Below are 15,284 nucleotides of genomic sequence, written 5' to 3' on the forward strand. Positions count from 1 at the left end.
GTTATGGAATGAACTACCACCAACACTTAGACTGCAAGGAAACAACCTCTATTTCAAGAAGGAACAAAGGGGTCTTCCCTGGCACACACAGTTCCTGGATGGCCTATCCCCCTCTTTCCTTAGAAACATCAGTGCCCTCACCTAGATCACATTTTCCTCTCACTGAGATCCTCGTTCCTGCAGAGAGCTGTATTGCAGACAGCTGTAACATTTCTGACACTAAAGACAACGAGGATTCCTCATTTCCATCCTTTACCCCGTCAATACCTTAACTCGTAGGCCTGTGTTCATGGCGGCTAGGGGGTCAGAAATGATTACCCCTCCCAACACCTCATACAGAAGGCGATGTTGTCTCCTCTCTGTTTCTCCAGCATTGGATGGCTCTCAGCCCCCACATTCTTTAAAATTCATTGGAAAGTCAGCCCATAAGGACAGCCTGCCTTCAAACAAGCCAACATTTGTAATTCCTCACCTGCTCCCCTTTACTGTTTTGGTTCATCACTGTTTAAATTACCCTCTCCATTATCCCTTGTTTCTCCGTTTTTGGTGCTCAGAGCTTGCTAATTGCATTTTGTGCAGTATAACACTCCCAATAAAATAAATCAACAAATTGTGTAGCTTCTCTGTGATCATCCTTGCCTTGCTGATGTCGTTGTGCTTCCAAAGAACCGTTTCACACTTATCTTGCATGTCCAGGGAGGGATTTCAAATGCTGTGTTGAACCCACTACCGCCCACTGGAGCCTCTTCAGCCAAAGGTGATTTGGGCATGGAAGGATAATAGGATAAACTGTTTTTTTTTCTTTTGGAGGCAGGCTAAAATTGGGAGATTAGAAATCAATGATTTCTACAATTTTGGAACTCCGAATATGCTAAGGTCCTGATGCCTAGCAACTCCACCAGGAGCACTACAATTTGTAAACTGCTACAAAAAGAGGAGTAAAGTCCAGAAGGGAGATATCCCTTTTGGAGCCGAGTAAAGTCTTGGTAACCACCAATCCCTGCTAGGATTAATGCATAAATGGAGTGGGATAGCACTAGTAGGTTGTTAAACTGTTGGACTTTGTCAGGATTTAAAGACCTGTTCTTTGTGAAAAAAGACATCTCATCTAAGGATCGAGAGATGTTAGGATTTCAAGTCAACATCAGGCTGTGTTGAGTCTTTGTTTAACTTCTGTCACAGGAGCTCCTTTATGTAAAAAAAAAACATGTACTGGCCTATTCAAACCGACACTGAAAACTGAGTTAAGCATGATTCTTTGCCCATTCCACCACAATAAAAATCACCATTGTGCTGGCTCCTTTCTCTAGAGGCACCTGCTCTGAGCCTGTATCTATTCACCATCAAGTTATCGATTTAAATCGTCGACGAGACGATCGATTTTGTGACTTGATGATATAGCCACAATTTCATTGTGATTTTGACGCATCCAGAGGCCAACTTGGAAGGTGCGCCCCTTAGGAAAATAGTACCGTCGAACCAACCTGGTGCCATCGAACCATAGCTTGAACCTACACAAAGCATCATGGCCTGCTTGACGCTGTTGAGCTATCAACAAGAGACTTACATTAGAGAACATGTGACTTTGGTGTAATTTCCAGGCATCCTTGGTGCTCCCACCTAGAGCCTTAACTTTTTTTTCTTTTTTTTTATAAACCCTTTTTATTGTATTTTTGGTCAATTGCATCAAAACCACACAAACAAACAAAAAACCCAAATAGTCTTCCCTTGCGCTACCCCTCTGTAATTCCTCCTCCCCATCTTGAGTCCCCTTCACATAGACCCCCCCATATGTCCCTTGCCCCACCTCACCCTCGTTTACACCCCAGATGCCCCTGTACCCCAAAGTCATGGTCCCCCCACGCTTCCCCTTTGATTCCTCCCTAGCCCCATCTCATCCAAATTCCACCCATCTGGACCATATCTTTTAAAACATTTGGGGGCATCCCCTCTCCCTGTACACCCTTCTTTCCAGCTCTGCATAATAATCCATCCACTCCACCCATGTATGTATATTTGGTGTTGTCGAGTTGCCCCAGTCCATTGCCAAGACATTTTTCCCCTTCATCATGGAAGTCATGATGAGGTCTTTTTCTCTATTATTGAACCCTGAATCCCCCCAGACATGCAGGATTGTCACCTTGGGGCAGGCCGGAATTGGTGTGCTAATTGCCCTGGATGTCTGTCTCAGACCCGACCCCAGTAAGCTTGCCCTTTGGTACACTCCCACATCATGTGGAAGAACAAGCCCACTCCCATCCCACATTTCAGGCACTGGGGATCCGCGCCCTGCCCATCTGGTGGAGGTGGTCCCAAATGTAATATGACCTATGAAGGATCTTGTACTGTATCAAATTGCAATCTCATACTTAAATTGGCCTCTCTTGGTGAGCACAGCGCTTCTCCCAGTCCTCCTCCTCCAGTGCCCTGTATTCCCCTCCCATTTCTCTCTAAGTTTCTGCAGGTCCTTGGATGTAAACCCGTTGAGCATCTGATATAATTGCGTTATTGCCTTCCCTTGGATTTCTCCCTCCATAAGATTGTACTCAGTCAGGGATCTCTCGAGAATGTCTCATGTGTCCTGCTCTAAGGCCATTGCATGTTGCAACCTAGTGTAGCTGTAGCCATCCCTAGCCTGTAGGCTAAATTCCTCTTGCAAGTTTAGGAATGTGGCGAGTCGGTTCTGCACCAGGATTAACCCCTTTGTCCTGCCACCTTTTCTTTTTCCCCAATTTATATATCTCTGGCAAATATGCTTTCTCCCAAATGGGTGCTTCCCTGGTACCACTTCCCCCACCCCATTCATCTAACAGCTGCTCTGCAAGAATTGAGTGCACAAAGCCCCAGCTGTGTCATCCCCTGGGGTGGCTTACTTCCATATAGTCTATGCCAGGGCTGCAGTGATCCCATCCTCCTCAACACCAACGCAATATGACAGATCCCTCCCTCTAAACAGCCACCCGCTCCCTACCATCAGCTGGGACGCCTCATAGTAATGCTGCCCATTTGGGATCCCCAATCCTCCAACCCAAACAGATCAAGTCAGCATCTTCAGCGCTATTCTCAGGATTATGTTCCCCTATATAATTTCCCTCTGCAGGTTCTCGATAGCGCAAAATGTCCCTACTGGCACCTTCACGGAGGTGTTCTGAAATACATAGCGGAGTCGCATTAAAACCATCATCTTAAAGTTTTCTCTGCCCACCATTGATATCGGAAGAGTCGCCCAGTACTTGCCGTCCCCCTTGAGCCTGTCCAGGAGAGGGTCCAAGTTGTTCTGAAGGAACTCTGATTCTACTAGTGTGGTCCCTGTCCCCAGAAAGCCTTGTGGACGATGCAGAGGGCCTTGAATTTGATCCTTGCAGCAACAGGGAGCCAGTGTAAAGATTGAAGTGCTGGAGAAATATGATCCCTGGGCTTGAAGCCCTGTTCTGGATTAGTTATAAAAGGCAAAGAGTAGAGGCAGTCCGATTTAGAAAGAGGCTGTTACAGTAGTCCAGCCTAGAGAGAACCAGGGTGCTAGAAACAGTGCGCTTCTCGGGGAAGGAGAGGAAAGGAAGAATACCTCTGAGGAGGTGCAGCTGATAGTGTGACTTCTTAGAGACGTCAGAGATATGAGGAGAGAAGGAGAAAGTGGAGTCGAAGATGACACCAAGGTTCTTAGCCTCACGGGAAGGTGCAGGTAGAGGGCCCAGGGTGGGCCGCCACAGTGAGAGAGGGAAGGTGGGAGCAGGTGTCCCAATAAGGAGATCTCAGTCTTACTGGCATTAAGGCAGAGATAGTTGGAGGCACACCATTCCAGAATTGCGGACAGTCAGGTATGAGAGAAGGAGCAAAAGAGGCTGCGGGGAGCCTGAAAGAGAGCTCAGTGTCACCCGCATAACACTGACAGTTAGACCAGAAGGTATGTGTGTCTTTAGCAAAACAAAAGAGTTGATGGCTGGAAGGTTTAGAATAAATCTTGACCTCTGGCATTCCTCTGGGCAACCCTCCAGACCATCGTTCTTCGCCTGCCAAGCCATTACAAAAGGGGAAAAACCATATGCAAATCAGGCTTGGTCCCACAGAAGGGATGTGACCTAGCAGTTCGGGCTGGACTGCCCCTTTTGGGGTGGGACCAAGCCTGATTTCCATATGGTCTTTTCCCTTCTGTAATGGCTTGGCAGGCGAAGAACGATGGTCTGGAGGGTTGCCCAGAGCAACGCCAGTGGTTAAGATTTATTCTAAACCTTCCAGCCATCACCTCTTTGTTTTTGCTTTGTCACCCCGAGTGGGACGGGTATGCCCAGAAGTGGGTCCCGTGCCTGCTGGGCCTAGGGACTCAAGCTACTCCTCACTGATGAGGCCCAACAAGGCCGAAACATGTTTGGGGATGCTTGTGGTCTCGTGCAGCAGGGATGTGACCTAGCAGTTCGGGCTGGTCTGCCCCTTTTGGGGTGGGACCAAGCCTGATTTGCATATGGTCTTTCCCCTTCTGTAATGGCTTGGCAGGCGAAGAATTATGGTCTGGAGGGTTGTCCAGAGCAATGCCAGTGGTTAAGATTCATTCTAAACCTTCCAGCCATCACCTCTTTGTTTTTGCTTTGTCACCCCGAGTGGGCCGGGTATGCCCAGACGTGGGTCCCGTGCCTGCTGGGCCTAGAGACCCAAGCTACTCCTCGCTGATGAGGCCCAACAAGGCCGAAACATGTTTGGGAATGCTTGTGTTCTCGTGCAGAAGGGATGTGACCTGGCAGTTTGGGCTGGACTGCCCCTTTTGGGGTGGGGCCAAGCCTGATTTGCATATGGTCTTTCCCCTTCTGTAATGGCTTGGCAGGCGAAGAACGGTGGTCTGGAGGGTTGCCCAGAGCATTTCCAGTGGTTAAGATTCATTCTAAACCTTCCAGCCATCACCTCTTTGTTTTTGCTTTGTCACCCGGAGTGGGACGGGTATGCCCAGACGTGGGTCCCGTGGCTGCTGGGCCTAGAGACCCAAGCTACTCCTCACTGATGAGCCCCAACAAGGGCGAAACATGTTTGGGGATGCTTGTGGTCTCGTGCAGAAGGGATGTGGCCTAGCAGTTTGGGCTGGACTGCCCCTTTTGGGGTGGGGCCAAGCCTGATTTGCATATGGTCTTTCCCCTTCTGTAATGGCTTGGCAGGCGAAGAACGGTGGTCTGGAGGGTTGCCCAGAGCAATGCCAGTGGTTAAGATTCATTCTAAACCTTCCAGCCACCACCTCTTTGTTTTTGCTTTGTCACCCCGAGTGGGACGGGTATGCCCAGATGTGGGTTCCGTGCCTGCTGGGCCTAGAGACCCAAGCTACTCCTCGCTGATGAGGCCCAACAAGGCCGAAACATGTTTGGGGATGCTTGTGGTCTCGTGCAGAAGGGATGTGACCTAGCAGTTCGGGCTGGACTGCCCCTTTTGGGGTGGGACCAAGCCTGATTTCCATATGGTCTTTCCTCTTCTTTAGTGGCTTGGCAGGTAAAGAACGATGGTCTGGAGGGTTGCCCAGAGCAATGCCAGTGGTTAAGATTCGTTCTAAACCTTCCAGCCATCACCTCTTTGTTTTTGCTTTGTCACCCCGAGTGGGACGGGTATGCCCAGACGTGGGTTCCGTGCCTGCTGGGCCTAGAGACCCAAGCTACTCCTCGCTGATGAGGCCCAACAAGGCCGAAACATGTTTGGGGCTGCTTGTGGTCTTGTGCAGAAGGGATGTGACCTAGCAGTTCGGGCTGGACTGCCCCTTTTGGGGTGGGACCAAGCCTGATTTGCATATGGTCTTTCCCCTTCTGTAATGGCTTGGCAGGCGAAGAACGATGGTCTGGAGGGTTGCCCAGAGCAATGCCAGTGGTTAAGATTCATTCTAAACCTTCTAGCCATCACCTCTGTTTTTGGTATGTGTGTCTTTACAGTTCCACGAAGGAGGAGCTTTAGCTATGGTCGTTTTGGTTCCTCGGGTGGGATTATGGTATGTTTGCGCATTCACAATTGAATTGGTGCCTGTGCAAACACTGTACATTTGCAGTGAATTTGCACTCCTGCTAATTTTGATGCATATGCACAAACTGGGTTTGGGCATTAGCAGACATAGGGCCTCATTATGACCCATGCGGTAAGGGGTTAACGGTGCCGGAAAAGGTGGCGGCGCCGTTAACCCCTTACCGCCTAATTACGAGGTCCCTTTGCGGGTCCCTACCTTAACAGCTGGTTTTTACCAGCCGTTAAGGATTGGACCCGCAAGGGACCTTGGAGGTATTTACGGTACCGCAATTTGCGGTACCGTAACTGCCGCCTTATCCATTTCCATTGAGCCCTAGGGGGGCAAAAATGGGTATGGGGAAGGGCCAATGGTGAATGGGGAATTACCGCCCCGCCAACCTTGGAATGGGGCGGTAATTCCGCCATTCACCATGGAGGAATTGGTAAAATACCGGCGACAACCATGGCGCTACTAGCGCCATGGTTACCGCTCGGGTCATAATGACCCCCATACTCTAGTTCTGCCCCAGGGGTAAGAATACAGAACATTTGCACAACTGCAAATTGTGCATGGACGATTGCATTAGCGCTAGTGCACGTGCAGTGCAAATTAATGTTCACTGGCGGGCATGAAGCTGTGCATGTGGAAACAGCATTTCCTTATGTGTACAATGCATTTCCAATAGTGCAAATGTAGGGCAATCTGGCCTATGAAGTCTAGATGAAGCGTTTTCACCATTTAATGAATGACCTCCTTACCCTTCATTTCAATAAGAGATTAGGGTCTACTCAAGAGCCCCATCGCAGGATTTTGAAGCTTCTGTTTTGTGCATGGTGCTTTAATCAGGGTCTGCATCTTTTCCCCTTGATCAACAGGCATTGCCTTTGCCCTGTTGAAGCCTAGTCCAATGTTTAAGGAGATGATCAGGCTGGAAGTCATGCGAGGTGATGAGACGGCTATAATTACAGATGGAGAAATAAACATGCCAGTGATTGAAGTCTGATTCCTTGGGTGGGGCCACAGGGGTTACATTTAATGCCTTTAGACAGAGGCCCACATACACATCCCCAAGGGGCAAATGTTTAACGCTGAAAGAGACATCGAAGATCTTCACTGCCAGGTCCCCAGAGAAAACATAGCCAGTTCCTGAACAGAAGACGGAGTAGTGTTGGTTGAGATACAGCTCCTCCGGCATGTACCATTTACTTCCTCAATCACGATTTGGTGAATAACCTTTCAACAAATAACCGGTGAAGAATTCTTCCCTGTGAGGCAGTTTGGGTTGCAAAAGGTGATGGATTAAATATTCGGTGTTGACAAAAATATCACAGTCTGCTTTCATGACATAGGGGGTGTTCGGATAGAATGCTACCCAATTCAAGCCCATCAGGGTCTTAATGGTCAAGTTTTTGTGGGTGTCTAAATATTCGTGGTGCACAATATCTTGATACTGTCTACTTTCAACAAAGATATCTTGCTGAAGTTTACTTTCTGGTTGAGTTGTGATGCCCAGCAAAAAGATTCTGACTATTCGGATGCCGGGCACCAAGCTCTCATTTCCCCACGTTTGCCGAACCTGCCTGGCTTGTCCAAGACCGGGTTCAGTGGGAACAAGCAAGATCAAAAAATGATGGCCACTCGAAATTTGTCAGCTTCATTTATGATATACCTGAACTTGATTGCCCTGCGGTGCCTAGTGCTATTACAGGGGTGAGCCCCCACTGTGTTCCGCAATCCAGTGGCCTGTGTAGGTGGCAGTTTTGTTTGAGTAGCCACAGTGTTCAATGATAAATTGCTTAGAATGCTGCTCTTGATTTTTTCTTGGCAAAATGCTTCAACGAAGGAAGCCATTTTGTTTTCTGCCAGAAAGGCTCTTCTTGGAAGCGATTTATAATTAGGGTTTCCTGTTTTAGGGGTTTATTTTTTTTTACTTACAGGGGTGTTTTTCCAGTGTTTTTAAAAGATTTCGGAATCTGTGTTTCAGTGTTTTCCCATTTGCCTTTTCAAAAAATCGTGGACAACTGTTTTTCCAGGTGTAAACACAGAAATGTAATTTTATTGCTTCATTGCATGCATGTAGGGTAATCTCTCAATGTGAGATGTTCTAAGGTCCTGCCCAGTTCTGCTCATCTGACACGGCCTTGTTTTCTAATTTATTTGGACAATGTTTTTCGGGTCAACATTGCGGAAATAAATAATTAATCGGGTGCACGGACCCGAAGAACATTGTCCAAATAAATTTTAAAAAACAAGGCCGTGGCTGAGGCCTGTAACTGCCGCTGGGCACCAGTGGCAGTAACCGCCCTCCCCACATCCCGCTCCTCTGCTGGTGGGGGAGCTATCGGGGGCCAAGGGCATGACTTGCCTCTGTCCACGGCATGGTTTATTTATTAATTTGGACAACGTTTGTCAGGTCCACAGACCCGTCCAAATAAATAAATAAACCAGGCCGTGGCGAAGGCCTGTAACTTAGGGTGACCAGATTTCCAAAATGAAAACCGGGACAACCAACAACATAAAAGAGGGACTACTACATTGCAGCCCACCAATGACCACCCCTCCCCCAATACGTCCCCACAACCACCACCCAATCATATTTCCAGCTCTTCTCCTTTTTATAAACTATATATGATCTCATTAGTGCAGTTTTGTCTCTGAATCTTGGCATGTTAATTCAAAACAAGCGCTTGCTATAACTGATAATACATGGCCAGCTTTACAATTATTTCCAAGCCAGTCTCTGTAGCACAGTTAGTAAGTGTTGCTGCACCTGAAAGGTTGGGAGTTGGAGCCAATCCTCCAACATTGTGAAAAATAATTACAACTTTAATTACCATAGTCACCAACCATGGAAACCCCGGATGGGGTTTCTAAAATGAAAAAAAACTCGTGGGACGGGAAAACCAGGACGTCTGGTCACCCTACTGTAACTGCCTCTGGTGCCCTCTTGGAGGGGGCACCAGAGGCAGTAACAGTCCAGCTCTCCTCCTGCTTCTCGGCCACCGCTGTGTTTATTTATTTATTTGGACAACGTTCTTCGGGTCCGTGGACCCGATTAATTTATTTATTTCTGCAGTGTTGGTTCCCACCAACATTGCGGAAATAAATTAATTAATCGGGTCCACGTACCCGAAGGACATTGTCCAAATAAATAAAAAAACACGGCCGTGGCGAAGGCCTGTAACTGCCTCTGGCAGAGGCAGTAACTGCCGTCCCCACATCTGGCTCCTCTGCTGGTTGGGGAGCTACTTGGGAGCCAAGGGCATGACTTACCTCAGATACTGAAGGCAGGTTGCAAAATGCAATTCGCCATTCAGCCAGAAGGTGGCAATGATGCATAATCATTTAAGGCACTAAATCCAAGTGTTTCATAGAGCTGCCATGATAGCTCACTGGCAATGCTTCTGTCTTGAATACAAGACATCACAGCTTCAAATCCTGATTTACCATGGTTTATCGGAGTCCCTCGAGTCCTAACAGGGTCTAGATATCAAGAAAATCGGTAATCACCGAAAACTGGACTCCCTATTTATAATGGTTAAAAACGAAAAGCTTGTTAAGAAAAAACATGACAAATACAAGCACCATTAGACAGATGTGCAGCGGAGACGTGGGCATTCTGCTGCTTCTTGTGATGGCACAAAGATGTCTTTTGCATTGAAGCATGTTGCAGGGTTTCCAAAAACGGGGTGAACAAAGGACATTGTGCCTCTGTTCGGAGGGAAGGTGGAGTGTGTCTTCCTCTTGCTTTGTTTTCTTGAAGGCAAGTACAGTAGGCTTCTGAAAAGAGATTGCGTTAAAGAGGCAGGAAATAGTTACCAAAATACAGACATTTCAATTTCAGTTAACATTTATTTTTTACGATCAAGATGGTTGAAATGGACGGTGCTACAGAACGGTGAGCAGTGAGGCCTTGTCACATTGGAAGGATGAAAGGAGGAGCCATATTATGTTAGAAACAAGGTGGCTATGCGCTTTATTGGTCAACCTATTGACTGTGGAATCTTGAGACCTGAGTTCTAATTCTTACCTCCCCACTTGTTTTTGTATCAATGTGCCTCTGTTCTCTTATATGACATGCAGTTGTTGTGCATAGAAACAGATTGTACCCAACAGCAGGCATTACATAGTACAATATATATCGTACATAGAAATGGATTAAATAAGCCCAAAATCAATTGGTCACAATACAACTCCTTCTGACACGCCCTCCCCCCAATAAAAGCTCATGTGCCTCTTCTGGGGATCAACATGAAACAGCCAGTCTGATCACCAGTGCTTTCAAGTGTGGTCACAGTATCCAAGTCACCCCATTCTCCTCTGGCTCCCAATAGGATCAAATGTCCCTCTCAGATGCATGGCCAGACGTGACACGACTGTCTATCTTGGAACCCTACCAAATCTGACCAGAAAACTAGACGCTCCATGCACCAGAGGCATACTGACCACCTCCAGTGTGCAACCACAACACCCAACTGTAACCTGTTCAAGGACATTGAGCAAACATCATCTAAACTACAACCTTTGTGTGCCCCTCTACAGATTAGTGTCCACAATCACTGATGCAACTTGTAATAACCACCACCCCAATTACTAACGTTCACACTGTATGTACTGGTCCACCATAACACCCCTCCTTAGCAAATTGACTCCACATGTCCCGCAATGAAGAAATATGGGTGCGGTCCACCACCTAAATTCATTTGCACATCCACCTGAATGTGCTGCCACACCATCTTCAGAAGTGTGAGTGTTGGTACATCACATCCCCACCCACCCTAGTACACTGGTTGGCCAGATACAAATACTACACAGATGCGTCTCACAAGAAATTAATGGCCACATACATCAGAGGCACACATGGTGCTGTTGAGACGCATACACGTGAAGCACATGTACAGCCACGAACACCCTTACGCACACACCCATCAGACCTACAGATGTGGGACTGCCATCTGGTGAGTAGCACAAGCATCAGCAGCCACGGTGTGGGTAAAAAATCCATCATTGCCAAAAAGTACAAATACGTCAGCACATACATTCCCATTATCATACATGCCAGATGATGATGTTGCATGCATCCTCAAAAACAGACAAGTATGACATGCAATACAAAAGATGACTGCACACACACACATACACACACACACAAGAGTCATAGGAAGTGAATATCCAAAACAATAACAAAATGATAACCACATGAATCTGATAGAACAACAAACTCAACTGTATTGTATTGTAAATCCAATAAAAAGCATGGGGCAAATGGTCCAAACTTAAACCACAGGAATCCTCCTTCAGGAAACAACAATAATGATGCCCAACCCCCCACCCACCCCCGAAAACAAAATAAAACTGTCTCTGCTGCAATCCGAACCCTGACAACTCAAGCTGCAATGCTGCATTGGTGTCTGTCTCCGCCTGCTTTATGTGTGCCTCTGTGCTGACTGTGAAGGCCTGCAGGGTCTCATGAGTAGCCTACTCAATTGCCTGGGCAGCCCTCATGCCCTCCTACCAAAATGTCAGCACGTAATCCCTCCAACCTTGCACGTGCCGCAGCCCTGTCCCTGGCAGCTGCCTCCTCCATAGCATGCAGCCTCACTTCCTCCTGCTGCTGCATGCGTTGCAGTTGGAATGTCATTGCCACATGAATACCTTGACTTGCAACCTGCCTGCCCTGCCAGACCAAGAATGACAGCCCTGCCCTCCATGCAGGAAGCCATTGGAGTGCCTGCCTCTGCTCCCGCAACTGCTCCTGCGGCCTGGCAGCCCGCCTCTGGCGCTGAGTCTACCTCTCGAGAGGCAACCGACTCCTGGAGGGGAGTACTTGGCCACCACTTTTGTCAAGTGCCATGTCCACTTGCACACCTGATCTTGGCTGACAGACATACCAGAGCGTGGTTCCACAGGTACGGCCTACATATTCACTTGCAGCCCCACTGACCGTGAGGCAGGCACAAGACCAGCAAATGGGTGTAAGTGGGCAGAGGAGCTGGTGGTGCTGGTAGCATGGAGGGCACACGTGTGGGTGCCTGGGGCACAGTTGCAGCGAAGGTGGGTGTCACCTGTGATGCCTGGACCATGTTTACCACAGCCAGCAGTGCACCAGCCCTCTGCAACCGGATGTGGCACACCTGCCCGTGATGGCTGACAAGTTGGCCACGGACCACATCCAGGGACTCCAGTGCAGCCACCTGCCGTCCACAGCCCGAAATTATTACTAGCACTCACTGCCAGGATAGTTTGTGTGGTTGCATCAACACATGTGAGCAGGCCTGTAGACTATGGCCCGGGGACACTGTGAGTAGGTGATCCAATAGATGTGTCCTGCACAACGTCCTGTTCCAGGTAAATGTCCCCAGGCTGCACATTGAATGTTGCACCCCCACCAGACATCATGGCCAGGTCCTCAACCGCACCCTCCACCACACCTGAACCTAACTTCACAAATGGCAACTCTGTGGCATGGCAGAATCTCCATTCACCTCAGTCCCTGAGGACTCACCCTCCAGGTCCATGGCAACGTCCCTCATGTCATCCCCATTGCCATCAGAGGATGTACCATCAAAAGCTACCTGTCCCTCAGATGACGGGTGAATGACGGGAACTGTTGCTGTGGTCTACGCATCCTCTGCAAATCACTTGACCTTGCAACTGTCTCTTCCTCAGTGCTGCTTTCCTCATCTGCATGTGACACTGGATGGTAAGTGAGAATGGAGTGGCAGGTCAGCATGTGTGTACACATGTGCATGTCCAAAGGACGGCATGGTACCATGCCGCCATCTTACATACAGGCGGCACGGACCAATCTCAGCACGACTGCAACTGATCACCCTGTACAGATAGACATGTGAGCATGCTATACAAGATGCCAACCATCTCCCAAATGCATGCATGGATCTGCAGGGAATGAGCATTGACCACCCCAAGGGAACAACATTCACCATGGACAACTGGAAACATAACATGGATGGGGCTGTAAGGGTGATATGGTATCACATGTATGACACTGACACAAGAGTTACAAATTTCAAAACCTTTATTCAATTCATGGGGTTGGGATAAACTCCTACTTTGCTCTATAGCTTTGATGGGTGTAGTCTTTACCGTCAAATAATAAAGAAAACACAGTCCCAGTCAGTCTATGTCAAATGAAAATGGACTATACTAACAAAACCTAATGCCTACTCTATCTCCTATAGAAAAAGTGTGTAAAGGGGAATATGTATGAAAAGGAAAGTTAGTGTTATAACCTAAAGGATCAAGGTGGCTGAATCAGCTCTCCACCTCAAGTTGGACAGCATGGAGTAAGGCGGCCCCTGTAAACAGGATGACACACTCTGGCTCATGTAATCAATAAAAGGCCTTCCACGTTAAAGTCACTTATTCCAGTTTTCCAAAAGTAATTTCAACAAAACAGTTTGACAGTTCAACAAAAGTTCACGTATGTCTTCCTCTTTCGGGCTCAGACCTCGCAATCACAGCACTTGCAGGGGTTCCCTTCCCCAAGCTTTATTCACATTCATTAGGGGTTCCCTTCCCCTATCTTATTTGATATTCCAGGTCTCCCTTGGTCGGGCTCGGAACTTTCACTGATGTCAAAAACTTTCGAATGTGCAAGGCTTTTTCCATAGACCTGCGTAGGACCACTTCAACTTTCACTTTATCTCTCCCTTATAGTATTTTTCCCAGTGTCTCTTGGTTGTGGTAGTTCCATAACACTATCAGCAAAGTTCAAAGAGATCTTTCTCTTAAAGCAATCATCTTTTAACTGTCCCTTTCGACGGAATTAATCTTGACCTTGCGCATTTCAGAGTTTGTTCACTTGCCGCTTTATAACAAGACATCAAACATTTTGCTGAGACTTTCGAATGGGCTACTTCCTTTCACCGGACCGCTCCGCTACTCTGTATCACTGGCTTCACAGTTATCAGCAACTTTAGAGTTTACTACTGGTTTGCTTTCTTTTGCATCTCATCAGCATACACGCAACATTCAAGTGTGAGATACACTGTTGCGACTTCAATCTTTCCTTGACACAAACTGGCCTTTCATGTCTTTCGCAAACTCACCCGGTGCGTGCATTCCTTTCTTGTCTCTGCGGCTTTGATTCACGAGTCAAGGTTGATACGACAGGCGTGGCCTCGCCTCCCCAACTCTATCGTTCACCCGGGAGGGTCGCTGGTGTCGTTGACCAATAATGCAGGCTTCTTCTTGTCTGGGAGTTGGCTTTCTCCGCGTATCCTTCATGGTTTCCCGGAGGCAACAACCTCCTGCAGGGACTTTCAGGGTTCCCCTACCCTTCGCTCTGGTTCCTCAATTGGTCGTTCTGCCCCAGTGGGTTCGCCTTTGCCCCAGAAGATCTGCTCCTTCTCGTATCTCACCTTGCTCAGAGTGAGTCTCCACGTTCCGCCTTTTATCTGTGTGGGGGGAGCTAATGAGTATCAGTTGTATGTGATTAAGGTCAAGTGCCTGACTTTGCCTGACCTTATTAATGGGATATGTCCAATGGGATATGCAAGTGTTAGCCTCTTTGAGAGTAAAGAGGCTAACACTAGCATATGCCCTCTTCCTCAGCCCAGTGTTTGTGTAGAAAGGGAGGATGGCAGTTGGAATGTTGGAGAATCCTATAAAATAGGATGGGTATGGGCATGGGAACGGGGGGGGACACAGCGTCTCATCATCGATTGCCTTACCTCCACTCCCCTGAGATCCCTGACCCAGGTGATCCTCCCGCACTGGTCTACCCCCAGGGTCTGTATCCAAAGGAGATGGCCATGCCCTGGCCACCTGAAAGAGAGATCCCTGGGGACTAGCAAGTGAGACACCCTTTGGTTTCTCACAGGGCATACGTGAGGACTTGAGCATATTACCAAGACACACAGCCAACAACATCATTGCACCATTGACACAAACATCCTCACTCTACACTGACCCAGGACACTCGCTCCACATATGAAGATGATAAATGGTAATGGGTAAAGTGGACACGGCAGAGCCCATGCTCCCCACTATAGACTACCACTGCCTCATGGCAAGTTAACAATCCATGACCCATGCCAATTAATGGGCATCCAAGGCCCAGCACCCTTGCCGTCAACATACAACTGCACATGGTCACGGTGAAATACAAGGACCACCATGGCACATCCAATGTCCTCACACCCATAGGACACGCACAGAGTGCAACCATGCATGCATTATAACGTCACAAAACATTGTTGTGTCAATCGAAATGCGTCCTCCCAAAATACATACCCATCACGTGGCATACACATTCTGCCACATTGGACTCAGAGTGTGGACTCACCTGATGCCT

The 15,284-nt window shown here is 48.0% G+C and overlaps 1 protein-coding gene and 1 pseudogene across 1 annotated transcript in view; both read right to left on the reverse strand.

Annotated features, from left to right (window-relative positions):
- The window catches only part of LOC138492081 (beta-1,3-galactosyltransferase 2-like), a 148,764-nt gene that overhangs the window by 119,112 nt on the left and 14,368 nt on the right, over positions 1-15,284 (reverse strand). The window lies entirely within an intron of this gene.
- LOC138492987 (beta-1,3-galactosyltransferase 2-like) lies at positions 6,834-7,816 on the reverse strand (annotated as a pseudogene).

Source organism: Ambystoma mexicanum, chromosome 10 (assembly GCF_040938575.1).
Source record: "Ambystoma mexicanum isolate Mex_15411 chromosome 10, UKY_AmexF1_1, whole genome shotgun sequence".
In the NCBI taxonomy this organism is placed as follows: Eukaryota; Metazoa; Chordata; class Amphibia; order Caudata; family Ambystomatidae; genus Ambystoma; species Ambystoma mexicanum.